Below are 27,812 nucleotides of genomic sequence, written 5' to 3'. Positions count from 1 at the left end.
GTTCTACCCTATCACAGGCCAAGTCAGTTTCTTTATTCATTAACCAATAAAAGCAACACACAAACAAAAGGACCTCCTACACCATGTAGATGCCTAAATAAATAAATAAATAAGTGATTGGCTAGCTTGTGAGGACCCAGCTGGAGCCTTGCAGGAGGGTTTGCCTGAGGACAGATGAATCTGCCCTGGATGGAGACATAAACTAAGCCTATTTGTTTTATTTTGATGCTTTCGGGAATTCTGTCCATTTTTGTTTTTGTTTCTTTTGAGGCAAGGTCTATTGACGATTCATCCATTGCTGGCCTGGAACTCCTGGCAATCCTCCTGCTTCAGCCTCCCCAGTTGTGGGAGTACGGGCATTAATTACCATGTCCTGAGGTAGACTTGCTGAGCACAGATGGAAGGGACAAAGATGAGCGGAGAGGGTGTGATCTGAATCTCACACATGTTGCCAGTGTCCAACACATGTCCTTAAAGAAGGACTGGCGGTCTGTGGGGGCTTTTGTAATAGATATCACTTTGTGTGGTCTCCTTGGGAGCTCTCTGTCACAGAATGACCAGTTAAGGTGGCTCTCAGCATTCTATTTTAGGATGAGTAAATTGAGGTGGTGAGAGGTTGGTAACTTGGGTGGAGCTGGGATCTAAATCTGGCCTGAATGACCCTTCAGGTTCTGCTCCTGGGGCCCTCTGTGCTTCTCTGTGCTGTCCTGTGACACTGAACTCTTCAAACGATGCTCGAGCAAACCTGGACGGGGTGGAGTTGTCCTGAGTTATTCTGCCTCCAGGAAGAGAGACTTGTCAGAACGTTCGCTGAAGGCTTTCCTTTTCCGTTAACTTTCAATTTCAAGGTCTGTGACTAAAAAGAGAAGAGCTGAAAAAAAGACTAACAAGCAAAGGGATTGTGTGTTTGTGCAAGTGGCTGGCAACATGGTTAGTTTACTAATCTAGTAGGGAATAGGGAAGAGAAGAAAAGGATTCTGGGATGAGAACCCACGTGTCTCTAGGAATGGTAAAAGGGTTTCTAGAGGAAACAAAGCTTGAGGTAATTTTTCTGGCAGTGGAGCTGGGTCTTTTACCTGCCTTGAAGTCTTTTTTAATTTTTATTTTCCAGTAGGTTTTATTTATTCTTTGATTGAATCCTATTCCCACTTCTCCCACTCCCCACATTCCCCCTCACCTTCATTTTATATATTTTTTAGCCTGTGGAATCGAGTTAGTGCCATCTGATGGAACCGATGCCCTTGTCTCGATCTTGTGCAGTAGCCACAGTTGCTGTGTGTTCCTGTGTGGAACATCCGTGCCATGTCAGCTCCGCACTGCACCCCTTCCGTCTTCCGGCTCTTACGCCCCTCTCCTCTGCTGTGGTGTCCCCTGAACCTTGGGTGGTGACATGTCCCATCAGGGCTTAGCATTCCTGCCTCATGGCCTTCAAACTCCACGGAGTTTCCCTAACGCTTTGTGTTATGCTCATCTTTGGTCTGCTTTCCGGTAGTAAAAGTCACGGAGGGAATTTTAAAAATATACATATTTATTAATTCTTGGAAAATTTCATACGTGTATATAATCATATATATAACATTAACCCCTTACTCCTCTTCCTAAGTACTCCTGGGTCACTCCCCAGCTTTGCCTCCCAACTTTGTTTATTTTTTTAAAAGCATTATGTTACTTTAAATCATGTGTACGATTCTGTGTCCATGAGTGCATGCTACATATGTGTGGGCACCACTGAAGGCTAAAGGCATTGGATCCCCTGGAGTCAGAGTTACAGGTGTTTGTGAGCTGCCTGATGGGGCATTGGGAATCAAACTCAGGTCCTCTAGAAGAGCAGTCTGCTCTCGCAGTTGCTAAGCCACCTCCCTAGCCCTCCCCGCACCACCTCCTTCTTTTTTAACCATTGAATTCAGTATGCGATGCCCATATACTCAGGTGTGGGGTCATCCACTGGAGAAGACCTTACTCTACCTCCTCCAGAAGTGTTGGTAGCTGCTCAGCTAGGGGGTCAGGATTCAGAAGCCCTTTCTGTTTTCCTGATGGGATGTGGACTGGCTTGTTCTTGGGCGGCAGCCACAGTTGCAGTGAGCTTGTGAGGTGCAGTGGTTTTGTCAAGTCCAGAGACACCGTTTCTCTAGCCTGCCCTGATCTCTGCCTTTAAGATGTTTTCTTCCTGCAGGGCAGTGGTGGCTTGGGAGGCGGAGGAAGGCGGATCTCTGTGAGTTCAGGCCAGCCTGATCTACAAAGCAAGTTTCAGGGCAGCCGAGGCTACATAGAGAAACTCTGTCTCAAAACAAAACAAAGCAAATCTTTCTTCCCCCTCTTTTGAATTGCTTCTTGAGTCTTAGGAGTATGATAGAGATGTCCCATTTGGGGCTGGTTGTTCCATAATGTGTTCTCTGTGCTCTGATCTAGTGTGAATTTCTATGTTAAGTATCATACACTGTACAAAGAAACTTCCCTGATAAGGCCAGAGATATGTACTAATGTATAGATATAGAGGTACAGCTTTGGGGGTAGTTTGATATTATTTCTACTTAGCAAAATAATAGTAGTCCATTTACCTCTAGGGCCTAGGGGATCCCCAACTGTGGAATTTGGTCAGCTTTACAGTACCAGGGATGCATTCCCCCCCTCAAATCCACCCAGAAGGCAAGCAGTTGGTTACCCACAATATCCATCCTACCATTGCACCCTTGGACTTATCTTGCCATGCTGGTCATTATTGCCGTTTACAAGGGTCACAGCTGGCCCAGACTGTTTTTGATACATACACTCTGTAGCCTGCCTAGTACTTTCTGTAATACCCATGACAGCTAGCCATCAGGGAGGAAACTTTCTGGTTAATAAGGAAGCAATGGCAATATTCCATAATATTTGACGAATCTCTGGGATGTCTGTGACCAACTGGCAGGGATATATCCCATAACCGGGACCTTTTATTTGGCCACCTATGGATTCTGGTAGGAACATTACCTGCTCTGTAGGTAGCTCCAGTTAAACTCTTTAATCTGAAGTGTGCGCCGTGTATGTATGTATGTGTGTGTGTGTGTGTGTGTGCACGTGTGTGTGTGTTATAAAATAGGTTTCCGTATGACTTTTCCAAACATCCTTAATGTTTGTTTTCCTTCCCGTCTACTTCCTTCTCTGTCTTACCCTCCCGTCTCTCTCCCCACTTAAACCCTCCCCATTTCCCCCTTTCCTTTCCATGTTGTCTGTGTTCCACACCCCTCCTAAAAGATCTACCTTTCCTCTTCATTTCAGTGGCCCTTTTACAGTTTCCTAGAGTCAACAGGCACTTCAAATTAAACACACAGGTCTGAAGAGTCATGCAAAATAAGAGCTGTGCGTGTGTAAGAACATGTGGCGTCCGACATTCTGGGCTGGGTTGTTTCCCTTTCCGGTTCCCTCCATTTACCTGCAGATTTCATTTCTCCTCACCGCTGAATAGAGTTCCGTTGTGACTAGGTACCACATTTTCCTTATGCCTTCACCAGCAGATGAACATCTGGGCTGCTTTCACATCCTGGCTGTTGTGAGTCGAACAGCAGTGAACATGGATGAGCACTTGTCTCTCCGTTAGGATGGAGAGTGTCCTGGGCCTATGCCCAGGTATGGTTGGGTCATATGGTAGATATCTGTTTCTAGTTTCCTGAGGAGCCACCACCCCTATCTCCATAGTGACCTCACCAAGCACATTTCCCTGGTGGCTGAGTTTGGCGAACACTCAGAGAGTGTCTCTCAGCCGTTGCATTCCTTCTTCTGAGCACTCTCTGTTGCGTGCCATCGTTGTTTCATTGGGTTGTTTTCTTGGTGTTTAGTTCTTTTGCATTCTGCCCCTCCTCTCACCCTGTGTAGCATGAACACACTTTGCATGTTAGTTCTGTGCTTTCCCAGGCATACAGTGTTCAGATTCACACGCGTGCCTGGATATTTTTGTTGGCTGTCGCATAGTTACTTTAACAGATTTCTCCCTGCAGCTCCCAGTGTGTGAAAAATGCCTTTCTATAGTTTATGTACAGCTCAAGTCTTTAGAGAGATTTATTCATTTTTATTTTATGTGTGTTAGTGTTTTGCCTGCATGTATGTCTGTGTGCAGGTGCCAGATCCCCTGGAACTGTAGTCACAGACAGTTGTGAGCTGCCGTGTGGTTACTGGGAATTGAACCCAGGTCCTCTGTAAGAGCAGCACTGCTCTCAACCACTGAGTCATCTCTCCACTCCCTCAGCTCAGTCTTTAAATGACTCTACCATGCTCTCTTGGGCTAGACTCTGTTCTTTGATGTTAGGTTGACCCTAGTTATTCAGCGATTAGCTTGGTACACAGCTTGTTTTTGTGGATTCCTGGAAGTCGTGTTTGTAGGTCACAGCTTCCATGTATTTTCAATGTTGTCACATGCTGCTGTCCTGCCTTCCAGTGGAGTCTGAAGCATGATTAATAAAAACTCAGAGAAATCGGGGTTCAACTTGAAGGTCAGAAAAGCAAAATAGCCAGCCACTGGCTCTTAACCTCGACCTCAGTCCAAAAATGGCGATCCTGCCTCCAGGAATCTCAGAATGAGTCTGTGTCTGAGAGCTGTCTCCTCCTGTCTTATAATCTTCTCTCGTTCTTGGATTAAAGGTGGGCACTGCTACCACCTGATTTCTGTGGCAACTAATGTGGCTACTGGGTTTAAAGGGGTGTGTCCTGGCTGCCTGGTCTGTAAGGCTGGCCCGTGGGGCTGTTTTACTTTTCTGACCCTCAGGCAAGCTTTATTTATTAAACACAAGTGAAACGCCGCTACAGAAGTCTCTTGATCTGTGTTGTGCCAATGGTCTGGTGTACGCTGGAAGGACACCCAGGACTCTTAATGGGTGTTATCTAAGGGCAGGGTCAGGCATAGTGAGGATGTATAAGCAGCAGAACCACCAATAACTTCTCGTTTTCCCGAACATTTCCGAATGGGTGTTCCAGGAAGGATCCCTTGTTAAAATGCTTGGAATCAGACGACTTTCAGATTTTTGAAATGTTTGTGTAGAATTTTGGACTGAGCTTCAAAAATTCTCCAGCTTTTTCATGATATTTTAGATTTGGGCTGGTCTGGTCAATTCATACCACAGTTTTTAGTACTGAAAAAAAGTCTTATGTTAACTCATAGTTCTTAGATAATTTAAAAGATTACTTTACTCTCATTAAAAAAAAGAAACAACACACAATTTGGGAGTTTTCTTTTTTTAATAAAAGTACATTAAAATTTAATGTGTGTGTTTTTGTGTGTCTGTGTGTATGCATACATGCGCACACGCGTGTATCACAGTACATGTGTAGAGGTCAGAGGATAGCTTGTAGAAGTTGATTCTCTACTTCCATGTAGGTTCTTGGGATTGAACTCAAGTAATGAGCTTGTCAAGTTCCTTAACCCACCGAGCCTCTAAAGGCCTTCATTTTTAAAGAGCTTAATTTGAAGATGAAAGAACAGATTCTGGGTCCATTCTCATGATTAGAGCAAACTGCAGATCCTGGAAGCTAGGTCTCAAGGTGCCGTCGTAGCACCCGGTGCCGTCACCTTCATTCTTGCCTCAGCCCAGCACTGCCAGACTGCCTGCTGGTGTAACTTTGGAGAAGTCTCTATGTTTAATTTATCGTTTTGGGGTATGTGCTTTAAAGACATGAGCCGACTTATGGGCTGTGGAGCCCTCAAAGGTTCAGACTGTGTGAGCCAGTTGTAAACACGGTTTCCTTCTGTTCTACATGCATTCTACATGCATGTGATGTGTTTGAGATGCTGAAAGCTTGGCAAGCTTGGAACCTGGTCCTCTTTTCTCAGCTGGAGATGGTGTACTCAGTATTCTGCATATAAGAAGAATCAATGTACGTTTTATGAATATTTAAGAGTCAATCAATAGTATTGTTTAAAAACAGTCTTCTTGAGCCTGGAGAGATGACTCTGGAGTTAAGAACGCTTCCTGCTCTCCCAGAGGACCCATGTTCAATTCCCATTACCCACACTGCAGTTGACAGTTGTCCGTGATCCAGCTCCGAGTGATCTGACACCCTCACACAGCTATACGTGCAGGCGAAAACACGGATGCACATAAAATAAAAAATAAAAATATAAACAGAAAACAGTCTTTTTAAGCATTGGCCTCGGGGCTGGTAGGTGTGGCACGGGGGTGTGTGGAGCATTGTGTCATGTGCAAGACCAGGGGTTTTAATCCCTGGCCTCAACACAGACAGAGCAGAGCACACCCATTTGATTCACTTTGCAAGTACAGTTCTGTGAACTTATTTCAGCGCTATTTACCAAGCTCAGAGAAGTAAAAGTGATGGAAGGTGAGTTTGCACGCTCCGTTCTTCCCTTTCGTGTTCTCCTTCAGAGCCTCCGCTTCATCCCCTCCGCAGCCTGTGGGAGTGTTCCTGCTTTCCAGGTCCCTCCTGCTTATCTTTCTCTCAGGGAGTCCCCTCTTCCTTCTCTCAGGCCACCAGCCCCTTGACCATCTTCTCTAGGTGTCGGTAATGGCCATTGTTCTCACCAAGGTCCTGACTAGGTCCTAGACCCTTTTGTCTTGTTTAACGTCAAGACTACCCTGTGATCTCTGCTTCCAGAACCAGTGATGAATCACTGTCGGCTCTTTGGCAGAGGGACAGACAGCAATCTTTTGATTTTTTTTCTCATCTGTTGACTTCCTACCCACTCTCTTGAAGCTGCCATGATTTCTTCCCCATAATTTTCAAGTCTCTTTCTACAGTCCCCACTTACTCTCTTGGGAATGATGTCATCTCCTTTATTTATTGAAAAAATCCAGGCCAGGGATCACAAATTCAAATGTCAGCAGGAGGTGTTGAGATGAGAGGCAGGGACTATAGCAATGTCTAAGCCGAGGGAGGGTATGGTGACCTTTGCCCCCTGGGAGGAGCTTGGGCGTAGTGTGGCTCCCTCTTCTGTTCTCTCTAGAAAACTCAGGTGTCTGTTTTTCTGTGTGAACTCTGATCATGTTGTGATCATCCTGTGTAGGCCACCAACAGACAGGCAGATAGTCAACACCTAGCTTCACTTCCCTTTGCCACGTCAGCATGCGTCTCTCATTTCGTACCCAGCTCTGTCTTCAAGGGGTTCTGTGTTTTCTTTCCTGTCTCAGAGGTTTCCTCCTTGGCTGGCAACATTTTCTTTTCCCTGCATAAGAACTCTTAAGCTAGTCCTTAACACTCTTTGTGCTTTTGCGTTGGTCCTGGTGACCGAACTCAGCTTGTTGGAATGGGAGTCTCTCCATCGCTCCTTTCCCAGCGCCAGCTGCTTACCTGTGCCCTCAGGACCCCATCTTTTCTCTGTCATGGCCAACTGAGTTTATGGGTTTGCATCGGATGGATGATTAAGACAGGGTCTCATGTAACCAGACAGGCTTTGAACGCCTCTATCCCTTCAACTCCTGGTCCTTCGTCTCTTGACTCCAAGTGCTGTGCCCATTCACCACCACGCCAGCTATTGCCTTTACCTCTTGACACGCTTTGCCTATGTTCATTGTACAAGCCAGTGTGTTTCCTTGTGAATTTCCATGACTCCTGTAGTGTTCTTTATACTTACCCTGTCCATTTCCCCCTCTCAACCCCACCCCTGACCTTTTCCTTGTTCCCCCTGCAGCCCAGGATCTCCTCATTCCTTTATCCCTTACTCTAAGGCAAGCTGCTGCCTTCACACTCATTCTTGAGGTTCTGAGATTGTACTAACTTGAATTTTCGTCTTTGAACGTAATTTTACCACCTGTTTTTACTTGTTCATGTTGCCATATCCCAAATACTTTATCTCAGAGATTTTTATCACTGTTCATTATACAGTGCTGTTGCCCCTGGCCCTACTCCACCTCTGGGAATGGGGCTTACTCCACGGCCCTCTCGCCCATCCAGCTCCTCAGTGCCTCTTCCACTATTTCAGAGTGGCATTTTCCTCTAACTTAGCTGCTATTTATATCTTCCTTTGAAGACTTTCACTTAGAAATAGGTGGCTTCTCCTTGTCTTCCTTGATGTAGGAGAGTATTCTATCTATCTATCTGTTGCTTTCATTGGTTAATTAATAAAGAAACTACTTGGCCTGATAGATCAGAACATAGGTGGATGGAGTAGACAGAACAGGATGCTGGGAAGAAGGCAATGAGGCAGACGCTATAGCTCTCCTCTCCAAGATGGACACAGGTTAAGATCCTTCCCGGTAAGCCACCACCTCGTGGTGCTACACAGATTATTAGAAATGGGTTAATCAAGATGTGAGAGTTAGCCAATAAGAGGCTGAAACTAATGGGCCAAACAGTGTTTTAAATAAATACAGTTTCCGTGTAATTATTTCGGGGTAAGCTAGCTGGGATCCGGGTGGGAACATAGCCCGCCGTTCCTTATTACAACACTTCCTCTACTTTCTCATCTACCCGTGTTACCCTGTGGAAAGCCCAGCTCTAGCCAGGCTACTCCTTGGCCTAGAAAGCTCTAGAACCACGAGATAGCAAAGCTCACTGCCTTGCTTGCCGCTGCTGTCAGCTGTCTTTCCGCACCCTTCTCTCCCTGCCCCTCCGCATACTCTAAGCTCCAGCCACGGGCACCATGGCTGTTGCTGAACACTCTGCGTGGGCCCTGTGCTTCTTGGCTGCTTTTCCTTTTTCTTCTTTCCATGCTCCCTTAGCTACATGAAACCCTGCATTACCTACATGTCCATCTAACCTGTCATCCCTTCCTTTGCAGGCCCTGTAGCTACCTTTAGTTGTGAGCTGCTGTCCCATACTGGCTTTCTCAGCTTTTCTTCTCTGTGTCTCCCATTCCATCTGCCATTAGTTCATTTTGCAGAACATTTATAAACCTCTCAGTCTCTTCCTTGGAAAGATTCTGTGCTTTTTATAATTTTATGCCCAGTAGAGAGGATAATGAAGTGGTAGGTACCGGATGCAGGTTGTAATTGAAAATTCACGAAACTAATAATTAAAGCATAAGACCATTGAATTTTTCTTCTTCTTCCAACTCGACAAGTTAGAATTCATGAAGGTTTCCTTCTTCCGAATGCCATACTTGGCACATGGCAAGCACTTGGTCAAAGAAAAAAACCTTCCTTGTCTCCATCTTGAATGCTTCTTATTTGCTAAAGATCAGCTCCATAATTGTCCCCAGGGACAGCTGTCTGCAAACCATGTATGATGACGTTATCCTATAGCCAGGCTGTTTTTGTTCAGAAGTGCCATGTCGGACAGAAATTGGATTCAGTAATAGAACAAAAAAATTAATGTCTTCAGCTTTTAATATTTTTGGCTTTGCTTTTTCTGTCATTTGATAAAAGTTCTAGTTAGGATTATATAATTGTGTGCTTTCTTGTTTTTAGAATTCTATTTTCATTTCTTTATTTTTTTCCGTTTTCATGTATGCTTGTGTATGTGTGCATGCTTGCATGTGTGGTGTGTATGCTTGCTTGTATGTATGTATGGATACATATACATATGTGTGTGCATGCTTGCATGTGTGTGCAGATACACATTGTATCAGTCTGTGTGTGCATGTGTGTGTGTGCACACATTAGGAACCTGAAGTTGATAACAAGAACCATTCTCCATTACTTTTCTACTTTATTTCCCGAGGCAGGACCTCACAATCAAACCCAGAGGTCCCCAATATGGCCGGTCATCCTAGACAGCTTGCTCTGTGGATCTTACCTCTCCCTTTTCAAGGCTAGAATTACATGAATCCACTCCATTCGCCTGACAGTGTCTCTGGGTCCTAGAGGTCCAGACTCTTATGACAGGTGTTGAGTTTTCTCTCCAGCCCTATTTTCACATGATAATACAGTAATTTTAAAAAGTCAGTTATTTATATACTTATATTTGACACTGTTCATCACGGAGAAAGTCAATTTATATTGCTTTTTTCTTATTCTCACGTATAAGAAAATGTGAGATGTATGGGAGTCACAGTTTTGTGAAGTTTCCTATGGTCCTATATGCTCCTGTTCCTGGTTCCTGGAAGTCACGTTTCCGCTTTGTGGAGTCAGATTAGTGGAACCGCCTCAATAACAGCGCATCTGCTCCCGCGCCTGGGCACGCATAATTGGATAAAGACCATCGGGAGGGTGGCTGCAGGAGGGTGGCTGCTCTGTGGATAGTAGCTGGAGGAACAGATCACAAGGAATATGTCCCTTGGGTTCTCTCCTGCCCCGGGGGCTCCTTCCTGGCCACCATGGAAAGAACTGCACCCTTCCCCGAGATGATGGACTGAAACTGTGAGCAGAGCACATGATCCTCCTCTGTTCCTCTGAGCAGAGCACATGATCCTCCTCTGTTCCTGTGAGCAGAGCACATGATCCTCCTCTGTTCCTGTGAGCAGAGCACATGATCCTCCTCTGTTCCTGTGAGCAGAGCACACGATCCTTCCCTGTTCCTGTGAGCAGAGCACACGATCCTCCCCTGTTCCTGTGAGCAGAGCACACGATCCTCCTCTGTTCCTGTGAGCAGAGCACACGATCCTTCCCTGTTCCTGTGAGCAGAGCACATGATCCTCCCCTGTTCCTGTGAGCAGAGCACACGATCCTTCCCTGTTCCTGTGAGCAGAGCACACGATCCTCCCCTGTTCCTGTGAGCAGAGCACACGATCCTCCCCTGTTCCTGTGAGCAGAGCACATGATCCTCCCTTGTTCATGTGACAAGAAGACATACTTAGCCAGTCCACCTTCCATGTCCTAAACCATTGGTAATTCCCCTGGGCCTGTCTTACCGAATGTTCCAAGAAGTGAACCACAGTGAGGCCTAGGGTTTATACCCGTAATCCCAGCATGTGGGAGGATGAAGGGGAAGCAAGGATCAAGAGCTCAAGGCCAGCTGCCAGTAGATGGTGAGTTTGAGGCTAGCCTGGCCTACGTGAGACTTTAAGTTAAAAAACCAAACCAAACCAAAATTAGTGAGTAAGTTTGACATATAAACCCTCTCCGTCTTTTCATAGAAGTAACATCGTTGTGAGAAGTACACACGCCTGTCTGTATCACTGTCCAGCTATAAGCTTAACGTAAAAACTGGTTGAAGGCTATTACACATTTAAGACTTTTGGTCACCTTTGCCAGTTTCCTATTTACTCTGCTGTACAAGTGTTTAACAGTTTGTCCTGTGCTAAAGTGAAGAGGGAGGGAGGGAGAGAAGAAGGAAGGGAGGGAAGAAGAGAGAGGAAGAGAAGGAGAGAATGTAAAAATTTCTTAAGGAGATGGAGGTGGAAAAGCTTTGGTGTTGGCTTTGATTGATAAGGTTTTAAAAAGTGTGGGCTAGCCTTTTTTGGTGGTAAAGGCTTTCGTGTAGTGTTGGCTTGCAGCGTTTTGTTATTTCCTTAATCAGTGATTAGGGCACCTGAATAGGAAATGTTTTAGCCTATATCCTCCTTAGAATTGTGATGGAGTCTCTTGGGTTTGCAAAATTTACATGCTTCCTTCTTTCATGGAAGCAGGATTTAGGGGAGGAGTCTGGACTGTATTGGGTCAGCCGCAAAAGCATTCAGAACAGAGCTTTTCCAGCTCTGTGGGGACCTCGCTGGGGTTGGTCTGCTGGTTTGTGGCGTTCTCTTGACATGCTGAGTGTTATGTAGTAGTGAGCTGAAGTCACTGACTTTACTAATGCAATCGGGTATGTGCTTTTCATAGGAACCTGAGTGTTTTAACTTCATGTTTTGAGAGGCATGTTTGCAGAAGCATGTTTTAGCTAATGGTTTGGTGGAAGAGCTTACTTCTGCAGAATGCCTTGGGTGTAGGTGGTGGTGTCTTGGGGTGACAAGTACCTCTTCCTTGTTTCAGTAGGGAGTCGGTGTATTTCACGGTCTTTGTAGAATACTCTTTCTGAGCATGTGATAACTACATCAGCCTTTTGTTTGTGATTACATAAGACTTCAGAGCCCACTCTCAGTGTGGTTTGAACCGTGTTAGACACCGGCCTAGTGTATTTGATCTGAACTCCTCCACACACTGTTACAGCCACAGGTTTCTAGGATTTTGGACTCAAGGCTGTCTTGCCCTGGAATCCGTGACCCTGTGTGTTACCTTTCTTCTACCTTTCGAAGCAACCATTCAGCCCCCACCCCATTTCTTTAAGGTCCAGTCCAGGTAGCTCTTTCTGCTAGTCAGTTGTCTGTGAAACCTTGAACAGCTCTGCCTGCATAGGGACCAGGGAAGGAGGTGGGGTAGGGAGTGGAGGGCAGGGGAGGAGCCTCTCAAATGCCCTTCAGTCATCAGCCCCTCTTCAGTACAAAAGGGCAGTGGGTTACACGGAGGTGACACATTTCCTCCAGAAGTCCCAGCGAAGGCAGGAAGTGTGGGGATGATTCAGGACGGGGTCATCTTCCTGTGCATGGATGGGCGGCTGCGGCTGCGGCTGTGGCTGCATCGAGCCCCTATTGCTAGGCCATGAAGAGCGGTATTTGATAATTTCTCCAGTGTCTGTGCCACCTCTCCCAGGTGGAAGTCCTGTGGGAATGATGGGACCAGGTGGGTACAAATCTGGGAACCGTCTAGGCTTGCTGGAGAGTGCGCATGCTAGGATTGATGTTGGGCAATTAGCTTGATTCTTTGACTACTTATGACAGTAAAGAACATGATAACTTTTATTTCCTTAGTACCCTAAGATTAGGCCTAACCATGGCATCAGAAAGGACTCAGACCTGCAGGGAAGTCCCATTTATATTATTTTCGATGTCTTATCCAATTAAGAGGGACGTTTTATTGTATTGCTAAAACACTGAGAACTAGTAAGCCTTTTGAGGTTTGATTGCATTTTCTATGGCTTGTCTAGCATTAGATCAATGCCATTTTAGTGCAGAGATTGAGAATATGAACTGGACTGCTGGGTCACCTGGGTTCTGATCCTGACCCATTCACCACTCCATCTCGGGCAGGTTACTTAATTTCTCTGCCTCAGTTCTTTGTCCGGTTTATTTCCCGCTTGAAGTTTTTGTCTCAATTAACTTGACTAATTTTTTTTTGTTTATTTACTAAAGATAAAGCTCTCAGTATCTGGTATTTTCCCAGTAAACATTAGTGTGTCATAAATGATGTCAACAGAGCAGCCAAAGTTTGAGCAGGTTTGGTAGATATCGGGCAGTGTCACTGGGCAAGGATTGGTGTTCCCTATCTGAGGAGGAGCAAGATTTTTCTTAAAGGGGTAGACCCTAAACAGCTCATGCCCTGTGGATCTTACAGTCCCTGTTGCTCTAGTAAGTTCTTCATTGCATCTTGCAGGCAGCAGCTATGGACGGCATATAGACACGTGGACACAATTGTATTTCAGGCAAAATTTTATTGTTCCAAATAGGTGGCAAGCCGTGTTTGGTTATGTACAGACCCTTGCCGTGGATCCTTTAATGGTGTCTGCTTCCATCGACCCTGGGAGGGCAGGCTTTAGAACAGTCATGAATGTGTCCCTTGAAGGCAACACAGAAGTCTCTTATTTAAAGGCTTGGAGCATTTTCTTAGAATTTGAACCTGGGTTGTGGAAAGGATCAGGGTTTATTTTATTCAGTGGACACAGATGTACAGTGTTCCTTCTATCATCTCTATATATAGAGAGAGGGTTTGTGGGGCAAACAGAAAACGGTCTGTGATTGTGCTTGTCGGTACACTGAGGGTTTTTCTCCCAGGCTGTGTGTATGGGTGTGGATCTTTTATTTCTTATTTTTTAGTTTAATAACGAGCTCTTGTTTTTAAATTGTAGTTGCCAGGGGGCCTTTCTGTGAGGGGTTGGGTCTGTGTCGGAGGAAGTGACCAAGGTCCACTGCATTCTGTTGAGCCTGTACAACAAAGACCATCTTTGACCCAGGGAAACCCAAAAACCTAATGATTAGTGTTTATCAATGTTTCTATGGATTCAGTCCTGCCTGGGCCAGATAATCAGAGCTTTGTGCTGAGGGCCAGATTGGATCCCTTGCCACCCCTCCATCCAGAGAGAATTCCTCTGGAGTGGGTTCAGGCAGCGCCTAACTTCCTTGTGACCCCATTTGCATTTTGGATATTTTAAAGTGGGTGTTAGAGAACATAAGTATATTTTTCTTCTCTTACCAGAACCCTTACTGTGTGTTGAGCAGAGAGGTCATTGGTGTGGCGGTGGGACCCAGCAGTCACTGATGTAGGGGAATCATTATGTCTTACTCTTTGTCACAGCTGCCTTTCCCATCCTGCAGTTCTGCAGTGTTGATGAAATGCTTGAGACCGGGTAGGATATAAAGGAGAAGTCTTCCTAGGCTGGAACTCCTATTTTCCCAGAAAGGATCCGTTAGAGATGGGGCTGTGGCTGTAGCTCAGTGCAGAGGGTTTGCCTGGCACGAGCCTGGATCCCTTCCCCAGTACCATGTTTTAGAAAGGAGAGGGAGGATGGGGAGATTGGGTTTCGTGTTTCAGTTCACTGTGTGTGTTGGCTCATTGGATTTTTCACGCTGGTTGAAATGCTCATTGTTGTTCACTTTCATTGCACTTAACATTTATTGTGATTACTTGTATTGATTATCTCAGTCTTTTCATAAGCAACTCAATGAGTCACTTTTAACCAAGTTGTGGAAGGGGATCTCTGTCTGTCTGTCTGTCTGTCTATCTCTCTATCACCTTCTATCTAACACAGTTTTACATACTGCCCACTGTCACACATCCACTGACTCCTGCCTCTGTTCTCAGAATCACCTTCCAGCTGTGCTCCCTAGAAGGTGACTCTGAGAATGGCTTATGGGGCTGGAGAGAGGTCCCAGTGGGGAAAGTTCATCCTATGGTTGCAGAGGACTCCTTAGGTTCCCACAGCCCACACAGCCTCTTAGAACTCCAGCTGCAGGGGATCGAAATATTTTAGAAAGAGAAAATTGATTGTCAGTTCAATTTTCATTTTGGAGTGCAGCTCGATCTGAAAGCAAGGCTTGTCTGTATGAACACCACCAGTTGCTGAAGTATGCCTATGAAACTGTCTTTAGGAAAAGCAAAACGGACAGATGCTTTCTTGATGTGACTTTGTGGGGTGTGAGAAACTCCTTAAAGATCGTTCTACACCTCCATTCATGCCTAAAATGTCCTTGCCGGTGAAGCGTTCTGTGTCAGTGTTAGATCCCTGTTCCTCTGGAGCTCTTAGAGAGGAGGAGAGAAATAAATAGATACCTTCAGCTGGGGCTGGTCTTGGCTCCTGAGATTACTGTGTCAGTGTGTGTCTTGTTGGGGGTGTGCTATTCCCTATACACACTAATATGACATTGCAGGACATTGAGCATGTTAACGTTTTCAGTTGGTTAGTGTTTTATTTTCAGACAGGTTCTCACACAGCCCAGGGTGCCTGAATTTGTGAAGTAGTATAGGCTGGTGTTGAACTTGTAACCCTCCTGCTTCTACTACTCAAAAATGTTATGACTTTATAATCTTCAGTGTTGAGAATGCTACTTTGCATAAATATATGAAATGAAACAGTGGAAATGTGTTTAGGACTTTTTATGAAAAACTTGAAAATTGTGTTCTAATCCTGTCAAAATTTATTTTAACAGTCAAAAAATGAAAAGCAAGCAATTCAAACAGAAATTTAAAAAAAATCAACATTCTAACACAGTACGATCTAGAAATACTAATTTGTTACTTCTGTGCTGTGGAATGGTAGGAAGAATATATTAAAAGTCTTTGTTTTTATAATTGAGCCATTATACTTCTACAAGAACAGAAGCCTTTGTATGAACGGTTAAAAACTCTGCAGTTCATAACATACAATAGTCCTTTTAAACTTTAATCTTTGAAAGGAAACTTTTTAATGTGAAAGACAGTTGAACTACAGCAGCAAAACATTACACAGAGAAAACCAGAAAAGATAATTACACCAAGGTGCTTATGTTTCCAAACTGCTTTCTTGGCCTAAAATTTATTCTTAATTTTTATTAAATAAATAAGCATGTGATTAATGGTGGAAGTGTAAAACCCCCGAACTGCACGGCTTTAGAGTGACTGTTCTGCCTCTGTAGACGTTCATACATGCAGAGTTTGGAGGTGGGCATGTGTTTGAGGAAGTTCCTTAAACAAGCTGTGTGTGTGTGTGTGTGTGTGTGTGTGTGTGTGTGTGTGTGTGTGATAATTAGAAGAAGTTGATTTTATTAAAGACAATCTTGAACCCGAGCTGAGGTGTCTCAGTCCGTGCTTACAGGCACTCCTTCCTGTGAGGCCGTGTTTGGCACTAAGAATGAGCAATGTATTCGTTGTCAAGACTGGAGTCATATAACACCCTGAACTGCCAGAAACATTCAGATTTGTTATGTGTTTGAATTTGAATTGGATTTTGGTCATCGTACATTCTGAAACCTTTTATTGCTGCCAGAGTTTTCATGACTCTGCGCTCAGTTATGTGGCCCCACATGGGGTGTGTTCTAAACAGCGCAGTGACAATTTACGCAATATTTGCACAGTAATAAGCATTCCAGGCACCTAGACATGATTTGGCGTATAGAGAACGGCAAGTGTGCGCCATGCACAAGTTCTGGGCCCTTTTATATAAGGACCTCGAGCATCCTGAGATTCTGGTCTCTAGCAGGGGGTCCTAGAACCAATAGCTGAGCAGATATAGACTAACAAATGTATTCTAAAACTATGATTCATGTATTTGCCCAACAACTGCTCATGGAGCACCCCCCATGTGTTGACTACTTTGGTGATGACAGTTAATCGTGATGGTTTTAGCAGAGCATCCATCTTTAAGGATTATTTGGGGCTGTTTGTAGCTGGAGTGCACAGAGTAGCAAGGAGCCACAGGGACAGACAAGGAGGTGCTGGGTGTGCGAAAGGGATCAGGTGGAAGGCAGTCCTTCATAGATTTTTTATTTTTCATAACTCCTGTCATATTGCTTTATGTGCTTTGGGTATATAGCAGTTTTCCACCGCAGCCCCCTTTCCCACTGGGCTATGATCTGAAATTTGTTTTAACATGAATTTTATTTCTTCTCAGTGCAGATCTTCTGTGGATCAGTTTGCCAAGGGCGTGCAAGATTGGACGAGCTGAGAAAAATCAGCGTTGAACTCGTTTTTTTGTAAGTGAGTAGGCTTACCCCATAGTCATTCATTTCTGACATCCTTATCCCTGTAGTTAGCGATCTACACATCCCATTCGAGAACTCCCAGCACACCCTCTCCTTACATGCTTCTAACTGCTGAGAGCAGCCTGGCAGACACGGGCGTGTGCAGGCTTAGACATGTCTCCGTGGCTGTCCATGAGCTGGTCTCCATCTGGTACTGAGCAGGAAACCACAGGCCTGGTAGCCCATCAAAGGCACCACCTTCTTCCTTCTTCCTTTGCCTTCACACCCTGTGTTGGCCTGTCCCCAGGAGTGAGGCTGCTTGACCCCTCGGTGACCCCACAGGCTGAGGAATTGTTTTCATGGGCTCACTGGCCTCCTTTCTCCCCGTGCCTCTTGCCAAGTGGTGGTGGTACAGTAGCTGAACTTCAGCGGGGTGGTCAGCATTTGATTGCCTTGTTCAGCTTATTCCGTGAGTTCTCCTGTGTTCTTACTTTATGCCAAGCACTGACCCTGCTACCTCATCACCAGGTAGGCAGTGAGTAGTAGATACTTCAGCGGCTGAGAGAAGGGGGCTGCTGAGGGTGAGAGCACACTGTCAGTCATCCCGATGGTGAGTGTGAACACAGCATGGTCTGGCTTGGACTGCCGTATCCTCAGTAGCGTTTGAGTGCCATTCCTGTCATGGTGGTGGCAGGACACTGGTGTGCCAGCATGTTGGTGTGCCAGTATACTGGCGCCTCCTGCATTGTAATCCTGACAGAAATGTGATTCTGATCCTTCTCAACCCTGACAGGAAGGAAGAGAGGGAGGGAGGGAGGAAGGAAGGAGAAACATTATTCCGTGTTAGAGTTAAGAAGTGACTGTCCCTGTGTCTCTGTGGCCTTGAGAAGCTGACCTCCCGAGGGCTCGAAGTTTGACACCCAGAGTGACCAAGCGTGTCCTCACTAGGTGGCTTCAGGGAACCAGGGTCACAGGTGAATCCCTCTGAGTGAGCTGCATCTCCACTAACAGCCGCTGGTGCCGCAGCTCTCCTGCCCTTGCGCTCCCAAGAATAGCTGTGTCCTGACCGCTGGTGTCTTTGCCAAGTTTTACTTGTCTTTAAAATCATGACCAGACTGCTGCAGTTTATATTCCTCTATGTGTGGCTCACTTGGCTCGGTATGTACGTGAAAGTCTGTTATTCAGTGTGGTTTACGTTCTTCATTCCTTGCCCTGGTGGTATCTAATTGTGTAGCTGCAGGGCACTTAGGTAGTCTTCAGTTCGTCTTTAATGCTGTGTGCTGTGTATACGTGGGACTTTTTAAAAACATTGAATTTTGTGTATGTGAATGCTTTTTCCTGCATGTATGTCTGTCCACAACTTGAGACCCTGGTGCCTGAGGAGGCCAGAAGAGAACATTGAATCCTTGCACCTGGACATACAGATAGTTGTAAACCAACCTGCGGGTACTGGGAATCAAGCCTGGGTCCTCTGAAAAAGCAGTCAGTGCTCTTAACTGCTGAACCGTCTCTCCAGCCCCTTAGTTTTCATTTTGAGTTTGTGTGTGCGTGTGTGTGTGCGCAAGGAGAAGTATGTGCGTGTGTGTGTCCACTGCCTGTGGTGGTCAGAAGCGGTTGTTGGATCCTCTGGAGCTAGAGGTACAAGATGTTGTGAGTCTCGTGACAGGGGTCCTGGGTCCCCAACTCACGTCTTCTGCAAACTGCTAAGCTCTCTAGTGAGGCTGTGTGCTCACTTCAAACCCTCACGAGGCTGCAGTGATCCATGGGCAGTCATCTCTTAACTCTCTCTAACATGGTCGTTCTAGGCCCCACATTCACTTTTGACCTTCTAATAGTTTCTGTGCCTGTCTTTTGGCATAGGCTGTGTTATTTTGTTCCTTCAGGGATCACCCAGCAATTTAGGTTCTGTGGCGTGATGCAGAACAGACGAGACTTCTTTGGAAGCAGGGGTGTTCGTTTTTTTTTTTTTTTTTGAAGGCCTAGTGATATGCATACTTCCCTGTGATCGTACTCGGCAGGAACAGATGTTTGCCTGGGTCCCTTGGGCATAGCCAGGCAGGAGTCCTCTCTGGTGTGCATGTGCTGTGGGAAGGCTGGTCCCTCAGCTCAGTCTCATTTTGTTCGCATGGTACAGAAAGGGATTGCAGAGGAGAAAAGAGATTCCAGAGAGAGGTGCGCCTGGGCTGCCCTAGAAACTGTCCCACCGCTTTGCACACCAGATCAAGAGCCTGGGAAAGTGACATCCCGAAGGGACTCGGTGTGTAAGACCCAGGGAGTCGAGGGAGGTGGGCAGATGAGAACGGATGTGGTCTAGCTGACTGGATCTCAGAAGGAACATACAGTCTAAATCAGTCCACAAGGTTGAGAAAGCTTCAAAACACAGTCTAAAGTGTGAATCGTAAGCCAGGAAGAAATTGAATGAAATTACTGAACTAGGGAAGGGAGTTTTCATAACCAGCGTGAGCTACACCTTTGCCCTGAGGGGTTCTGTCTTCGGGTCACAGCTCCACTTCCTTCCTGCCCCATGACCCCTCAGTTGGCTTCTCAACTGTAAAATGGGAACATTATCATGGCCCATAAATTAGCTGTTCAGTTTAGTGCAGAAGTGTTCTCAGGGCGAGCACTGCCACCGTGTCATTATCCTTGGTGCGCTCCCACTCTGGTTACTAATATCAGCTGCTGACTGTCTGACCAACATAATCACTTTCATCTTTAAAAAAAATTACGAGCCACCGATTGTGGCGCACACCTTTAATGCCAGCGCTCGGGCAGAGGCAGGCGGATCTCTGGGAGAGTTTGAGGACAACTAGGTCTCCAAAGTTCCAGGACAGCCAGGGCTACAGACAGAGTGAGGTCTAGGACAGGTTCCAGAGCTGCAGAGAAACCCTGTCTCAAACAAGCAAGCAAGTTACAAGACTAAGCGTGTAGAATGCTAACCAAAACCTCAAGCTGCAGAGAGATGTACAGAAGCAATTGTCCCCGTGTCCTTGGTGTCACCCAGCAGGTCCCATCGTCGGAAGCTTTAGTTGTTTGCGCGTGTCAGCTCCAGAGACCAGTGGAGCTGAATTCAGAGTGGGTAGGAAGATCATTTTGCACATTGTGATTTAAGGCATCACACTCTTAACTCTTGCTGGACATTTTGTAGTGTCTTGATGGGTCAGGGTTTTTCCCAGGGTCTCAGAGAGTGACTGACTCCGTAGACCACAGCCAGTCTGAGGTGTCTTTCCAGCCAGCCATAGTCAAGGGGTGTCCTCCTCTGTCAGAGTGTTGAGTTCATGATCTAACAAGCCAGCCTCATTTGAGAAGGGAGCCTGTTGAGGTGCTGAGTCAGAAAGAGCGTGATTGTGAGCTTCCAACCCCAGCTCTCACGTCTCCAGTGTGTGGCTTCCATTTCCTCCTGTGTAGGGGCCAGGAATTAGGTTTGGGTTGAGACAGAAGCAGAGGCAGAGTATATGACCCCACTAAATGTAATATTGAGCTTTGTGAACACTTCTTTTTCTTGGTGGTAGCTTCTCTCCCATATCTGTTCAGCATCAGAAGTCCGTGTGATAAGGGAGAGAGTAGTCTTATGTTGAAACTTGTGTTTGCGAGTAGAAAATAAGTGGCCAGACTGTAGGAGATGCACAGCTCTGAGTGTGTAAATCCATTTCACACTAATATTACTTCAGCCAGCTCCAACAGGTGTGCTTTGTTCTTTAGAGGGTGTGTATATTTTTGTCCGAACTAAATAATGGGTGTAAAAGTCATTGCATAGCCATGCATGATGTGGTTAGATTATGGAAATTATACTTAAGTTTATATATTTATGTACTTATTTATTTAATGCCCAGAATGTGTTTATTGGGGTAGTTTCCACTCTTGATTCAGGGTACTTTTAGTATGCTTCCTCCTGAAGGACTATCTTTCTGTAGGCTGACAGAAGACAGTGGAACAGTTAACACACAGGGCTACAATTTGTATTTGTACAATTTGCATGTTGGGATTTCACATCCGTGAGGAAAGAATCTGGGTTCATGTGTTTCCTTTCCTCTTGTGTTGAGGGATGAAGGAGGTCCTTGGTGAGAGGCTTCTTTTCTGGGGGTTGTCATGGCTGGAAGGCTAATGTTTGCCTTTAAATTTTCAGTTCCTACATTGTAGTCACACAGTTAATGCTCCATGTAAATGCTGGTTTTGTTTAGATATTGAAGAAGTGAGTGTTTTAGAGCATCATTTAAAATACTAACATTACCTGGTGCATGTCTTAATCCTAGCACTTGGGAGGCAGAGGTAGGTGAATCTCTGTGAGTTACTTAGCCTGATCTATGTAACACGTTCCAGAATAGCCAGGGCTGCTTAGAGCCACTCCGTCTCAGACAACGACCAGTCCCCAAAATAAGATTAAATTAGCATTAAGGTGAATGTGGCATGTCTGTCATCCTAGCTCTTGGGAAGTCGAGACAGGAGGATTCTATTTTTGAGGCTGCATTGAGCTACATAGCTGGGCCCCATTTCCAGAAAAAATTAAATTGAAATAAATAGCTGTATTAGATTGTGTTTTATCTTAATCATCATGGCTATCTTGGGCCTAACAGCCAGAACAGCACAGGAAAGCCCTGAAACCATGTAGCGTTTGTCCGTTTGGCCTGGGAGGTGTTCTTGCAGCCTGGATATTGAGATCGTGTCATTTGTTTGCCTGAGAGCCTGATTAATGCCTTGGTCTCTTCACGACACTGACTCTTGCTTTCTTGGACAGGATGGCCTGTTGTGCCAGGTTATACCACTTTTGGGGATGACTGGACCCGTGTGTGAGAGTGGGTGAGGTAGGCCACCCTATCTACCTATGCTTTGGCATTCTCTTCAGTGGTGTAAGAAAGGTCGCAGGATTGGATGGTCTCTCCCCACACATACCTACCTGCGTCTCCCTGTCTCATTTTCCTGTAAGCAGGCAGTTTGTAGCCTCTGAAATAGTGTCATTCCCTGAGGAAAGCACACCCATGACTCTGTCTTTGTGCGGGTTTCCCGACCCCCTTGCAATCTTTATCATTTCATTCCGTGGAACCGGAGTTCTTATCTCATGGCTGCTTTGTGGGGACCAATCATACTTAATGCAAATAAATTTTACCAAAAGAACAAAAGCTTAAAAAACAACAACAGCAAAAGTAAAGATTGAGCATCCTTAATCTTAAATCTCAAGTGTTCCAATACCTAAAACTCCTTGAGAGGGACTGAATTTTGGATTTTGGAACTTTTAGGATCATGGATTTTTGGATTGGGGATAATCCATTGATCTAGAAGTAGAGCCAGTTGAGGGCCCGTATGGGGAGATGCCACTTGTGCTGCTGGGGTGTCAGTGTCTCCTGGACACTGGTCACAGTGCTCTGCCGGGTGTTTTCCTGGTCAGAATGGAAAATGTCTCATGGTGTGACTCAGGCTTTTCCATACCTAAGGTCTTGCCTACCAGACACCTAGGCTTCTCTTTATAATCAAGTGGAAATTTGTTTGGTCTTTTTACCTCTTCAAGTAAACACTTGTGGGTGTGAGAAGAGTTTGAGAAATTCAAGTGCTATTGCTTGTCTTGCCAAAGCCGTAGGAGTCTCTTCCAGATCTTCAGTTTCTTAGGACGTTTTCAACCAGCGGTGAGGAAATCCCTTTGTTGTCTGTGTAAGACAAGTGTGCTGGCGTATTGCTGCAGACACAGAAAGAAACAGCTGGAGTGTTTAACAGACAGAGAGAAGGAGAGGGAGGGAGGGAGAGAGAGAGAGGGAGGGAGGGAGAGAGTTTTCCTTTCAGGTCTCCATGCATTTATGTATTTAATTAGAAGACCGTACTTTGTGTGTGATGACTACTAGCTATAAATTCCCTTTATAAATTTATAATTTATAAATTTGCTCTCTCCCTCTGTCTCCTTACTTCGTTTCTTCCTTCCTTTGGGGGCTGGTGATTCCCACACCGTGATTTCAATGAGCTAAGGTGTTCTGTTGCTTCAGACGTAGGAAACGGGGCGGGGGGGGATAGATCCCCCAAATGCAGCAGTTCGGGGGTCTGTGCATTATGTTCAAAGGATCGAGACTCTGCCCCTGGGTGTCACCGTTCTCTGACAAATCCCCGGCACCTGACAAATCCCCAGAGCTTCAGTTCCGAGTATCTATGTAGTAAGTAGTTCAGAGCCACTGTCACAGCACCATGGAGGCTCGAGCGACAAGTCATAGGAGGCATCGCTGTAGAAATTATGGCATCTTTGAGGTGGCGGTGTGTAATTCCTGGCTAACTATAGTACAATAAGGTCCTCCCCGTTAGCATTTGTACCAAAGCACAAGTTGTCACAGCACCGTCCGGTTTTCTTATCTGTGTGTTTTTTGCTTTACTCCTCCCTTTGTCTGGCTCGGCCATAGAGAGTTGGGCCTTTGACACTGTGATATTTAGATTTTAGAGAGAAGGCCATCAGCTGTCTTTCTGGGCTATTCTGGGCATTTTGTACTATATTTACTTTGGACCCAACTTCTCTTGCCCTTGTTCTTTGATTAGCTGTTCCTCCTCTTTGCCTAAGCCTCTCGGCTTGCTTGGAAGCTTTTCAACAGTTCTGCACGTGGATGCCAGCTTTGTCCTACAAATAAGGCATAGACTTTGAGAAGGGCAAGGACAGGGAGCAGAACCCCCCACTGATGCCTCTAGTTCAGGATTCCTGAAGGCTCCTGGTGCCTTGCGTTTAAGTTGTTAGAGGAGTTAGCTCTGACCCTGGGACGTGTGGCTCGTGAGGCATTCACGAAGGTTTTAGATAACTTGGTGGAATTTGAATTGCCTTCTTCTTCTCTAGTTTTGGAAATTGTACCTTGTATTATTTGCTTAGACAGGTGAGACTTTAGATTATCCTAGAAAAATCCATTGTGTGTGAACTGGCTGCTGAAGGCAGAGATGACACAGGATTCGACAAAGACTCAGGTCCAGGACTGTGCAGAAGTGACTCATGGTGGAGGTGAGCCTTGAGCCCAAGACAGGCACATCCTCATCCTCTGAGTAAGGCAGAGGTAGCCACGGGCAACGGGAATGCACCTGGACTTTCTCAATGAGCTAAAAACAGTAATAGAGGAGCGAGGTGTGGTAGTAGGCACCTGTAATCATAGCACTTGGAAGGCTGAGGCAGGAGGATAGTGAGTGTGGGGCCACACTGACTTATGTATACGTAGTAAGGCCCTGTCTCAAAATGACAGTATCACCACCCTGGTACGGGGCAATGTGTGCAGCCCAGATGTGGAATATGTACCTGGCATGCTCAAGGCCCTCAGTTTAGTCCCCGGAAGCAAAGGGAAAAAGATATATATTAAAACATGTGTGTGTGTGTGTGTGTGTGCGTGCGCGCACATGTATAAATACTTGTAGTATGTATATATAATGAAACTATTAGTAATAATGTCACCTAAGAAGTGGCATATGTGTCAATGACTGGCACAGAAACCTCAGCTGAGGTCTTTTGTCTTTTGGATTTTTGAGACAGGGACTCACTGTATGCCCAGCTGGCCTCAAACTCACAAATTTCCATCCTCAGCTTCCTGTTTTCCTGGTATCACACGTTTCTGCCATGTTGCCGGCTTGGCTGATTATCTTTTAATTTTCTTTAAATTTATTTTTATTTCATGAGTGTGTGTGTTTTGCCTGTGTACATTTAAGTATGCATACCATATGTATGCCTGGTACCCATGGAGGTCAGATGAAGGTTTTGGATCCCCGGGAACTGGAGTTACAGATGGTTGTAAGCCACCCTGTGGGTGAGCCACCCTGTGGGTGCTTTGGATCTCCTGGAACTGGATGTTACAGATGGTTGTGAGCCCCCCCTCACAGGTGCTGGGAACTGAACCTGTGCCCTCTCTGGCTCCTCGGCCAATTATCTCTGTGACGTTGTTTATTCTGTGGAGCTTAGGATGTATGCCAGGGTCTCTTGGAGTCAGAGTGGCAGGCACTGCTAGGTTGGTGCATTCGTGGCACACTGAGCCCTTGCTATGTTCTGTGTTGGTTTTACCAGAGGTTTTCACTCACAGTGAGCCTTACCTCCCCATGGTTGGGAAAAGTTGACACCCGACCAACAAGCAGGAAATGATAGCCGTGGCAGGCCTCCAATCAAGGGCCTTCTCACAAGACAGAGCAGCACACCCCAGCCCACATCACCCTGGCCACGGGACCAGGGAAACAGCAAGCTGTCCTTACAGGCCGGGAGTGACTCTAACCACCCTACCAAAGTGGCGCAGGCCCTGGGGCTGCGTGTTGTGGTTTCTCAGTCTGTGGCCAGGCCTAGTCTTAGGAGATAACTGTGAGGTTCTGCTCTACTGACCTGATGGAATGAGTGATTCTTGTCTGTTGTCACCTCACGGAAGCTAAGGTCTATGAAGCTGGCATGAACCTGAAATAAATGAGTGTTTTTCTCATAGGAAATGCAGAGTTAATTTCCTGCCAGCCTCTAGTCACGGCATTTTTGTCAGTCAGTTCATACTTAACCTTGCTTTATGTGTCTCTGTTTAGGCACTGTTTAATAGCTGACTCATTAACAGTGAGCACACGGCCAAGTGCATTCTGACCCATGCCTGTACAAAACTTGGCTAAAACACATACCGTTTGTCCCCTCGGTTACTCAACTTTCTTGGCTTAGGCTATCAGGCAACCTTTCGGCACCAAGCTTGGGGGGCACTTTGAAACAGTAAAATCCTCAGTGACAAGCACACCAAAGGGAAAACCTTCAGGATACGCCTTGGGAAGGGCATTTCACACAGTATGAGGGCAAAGCTGAACCAAGAGGCAGAGCCTCCATTGCCTGGAACATGCTTGAGGGCGATCGCCGATGCCCATACTCGCCGCCTCTCCCGACTGGAACCATCCTGAAGGTATCTAGAGTAGTAGTTTGGGGTTGCAAAATGTTAGCACTGGGGCAGGTTCATAAGCAAGACTGTGAAGACCTGTGAGTAAAGGGACCCCAGTTGCTGGGCCTGGATCCCCTCCCCCAGCAGTCCAGCTATACAGGTCACGTGGTCCAGACGCAGTTCCCCACAGAAACTAAAGGTTGTGAAAGGAAATGACATTCCATCCCAGATCTTATCTGCCTAAATTGTTTCCTGCAGATTAACCATTCATTTCACCAAAGGTTTATCATGGAGCCTCTGTGTGAGAAACTGGGTCAGGAGCTTTGGAGCATGCAGAGATAAGCAGAACATCAGAGCCTTTGTCCCCTGGAGAGAGAGACAGGCATGGGTTTCTGCTCTGATTTCTACAAGTCAGAGTAATGTGGGCATCCAGAGGACTAAAACCGACCCCTGACCTGAACCTGCTGTTCTGTAGCGAAACTTAAATTTAGCCTGAGCCTTGAAGGACACATTTGGAGATGAGAGCAGCAGAGGGGGCTGGAGATTAGGCAGAGTTAAGGGCAGTTCCTGAAGGAGGAAGTAGCATGAGCCAAGGCCCTGAGGCAGGAGCTCACAGAAACAAGTGTTGAGGGGGCCAGGCCGCAGGTCTGAGACCATAATATTATTAATATATAATATATTATTATTATTATTATTATCATCATTATATTATTATTATTAGGAACTGTAGAGAAACACTGTGCCGTTTTACTTGAGCTTTCTTCTCTGGCTACCAGCAGATTTCTTAGAATAAGGGTGTTACGTGACAGCAGTTAGCAGCTTCTAAACTCTGTGAACGTACGTGCCGTTAGCACTTAGACTAAGCACTCATTACAACTTTTTTTTAAGGTCAGTGCTTTTAGGATTACAACTTATAGACAAGGAAACAGAAAGAACAGAGATGTTAAGTAACTTTCTCAGAATTCACAGCAAGTTAAGAGTACCTAGGGCTAAAGCCAGGAAGTATTACTAACTCTGTTTTTTTAACCTGGGATTAGTTTCTGGGTGTTTTAAGCTGCTGGCAGAATACCATGTGTGTTGGTGTGTACATTTGTTTAAGACGGGGGCCTACACATTAGCCATGCAGTCCCTGGTGTGTACGGTTCTCCATCTAAGGACTTGGCATCTGCTTTTGATGTCGTACTGCCCAGAAGGAAAGGAAATGTCAGAACAATCTGTAGGAACTCTTAGACCTGGACCAGCGTGGTGAGGGACAGGTATACATTCAATGAATACTTCCCAAGGTAGACCAGATGGAAAGTCCTTGAAACTTGAGGTCACTGGAAGACGAGGGGGCTTGCCTCTAATGAGCAGCAGTTATTCCCCTAATCTCAGAAGAGGTAAGTATGCCGAGATCTTGCCTTAGAAAAATGCTCTGATTGATGCTCCTCTGCTCTCAGCTAGACCAGCTTGTGTGCTACAGTTGCCAACTGGGTCTTCCCATACTGTGCACGAGACTGGGAATCCCTTGGAGCCAAGGAATCCAAGACAGGTCCCAGAATGGATGAAGGTGTCTAAAGAGCTGCCCCATTTGTATAACCTCTGCAAGTTAATATCTCGTTCCAGTACACTTTAAGTATTCGTTTTTTAAAATGTGTATGGGGCTAAGATACTGTGCCATGAAAATGTTAGAAGTTGAGAGCTGGACTCCCTGCTTCCTATAGTTTGTTTTTTTCCTCAATGATTTCTTGGTCTTTGCTTTCTTATTTTTAAAGAATTAAAGGTATTCTCTTATGCAGCCTTAATGTTGTTATACAATAAATATTCATCTTTTTTGTAGCTACTACGATGGCTATGTTTGGCTGTCAACTTGACTACATCTGGAATTAACTAAAACTCATGCAGCTCACTACACCTGTGAGGGATTTTTTTTTTTTAAACTAAATCATCTATAGTGGGAAGAGCCTCTTCTAATCTGGATCTTTTGAGGTAGGAAGAACCACTTTTAATACAGATCTTTT

The 27,812-nt window shown here is 45.6% G+C and overlaps 1 protein-coding gene across 24 annotated transcripts in view; it reads left to right on the top strand.

Moving 5' to 3' along the window:
* The window catches only part of Ppfibp1 (PPFIB scaffold protein 1), a 142,898-nt gene that overhangs the window by 29,356 nt on the left and 85,730 nt on the right, over positions 1-27,812 (top strand). For 14 of the 24 annotated variants that reach the window (XM_085687388.2, XM_085687387.2, XM_085687393.2 and 11 more), the window contains one exon: positions 16,918-16,999. The gene's annotated coding sequence lies outside the window, so the exon portion shown is untranslated. Of the gene's footprint in view, positions 1-12,322; positions 12,459-16,917; positions 17,004-27,812 lie in introns of those variants that run through there. The other 10 variants (XM_085687375.2, XM_085687374.2, XM_085687380.2 and 7 more) reach the window with 7 other exon arrangements.

Source organism: Myodes glareolus, chromosome 3 (genome assembly GCF_982192425.1).
Source record: "Myodes glareolus chromosome 3, mMyoGla1.1, whole genome shotgun sequence".
Lineage (NCBI taxonomy): Eukaryota > Metazoa > Chordata > Mammalia > Rodentia > Cricetidae > Myodes > Myodes glareolus.
This window is presented reverse-complemented; position numbering and strand designations above follow the sequence as displayed.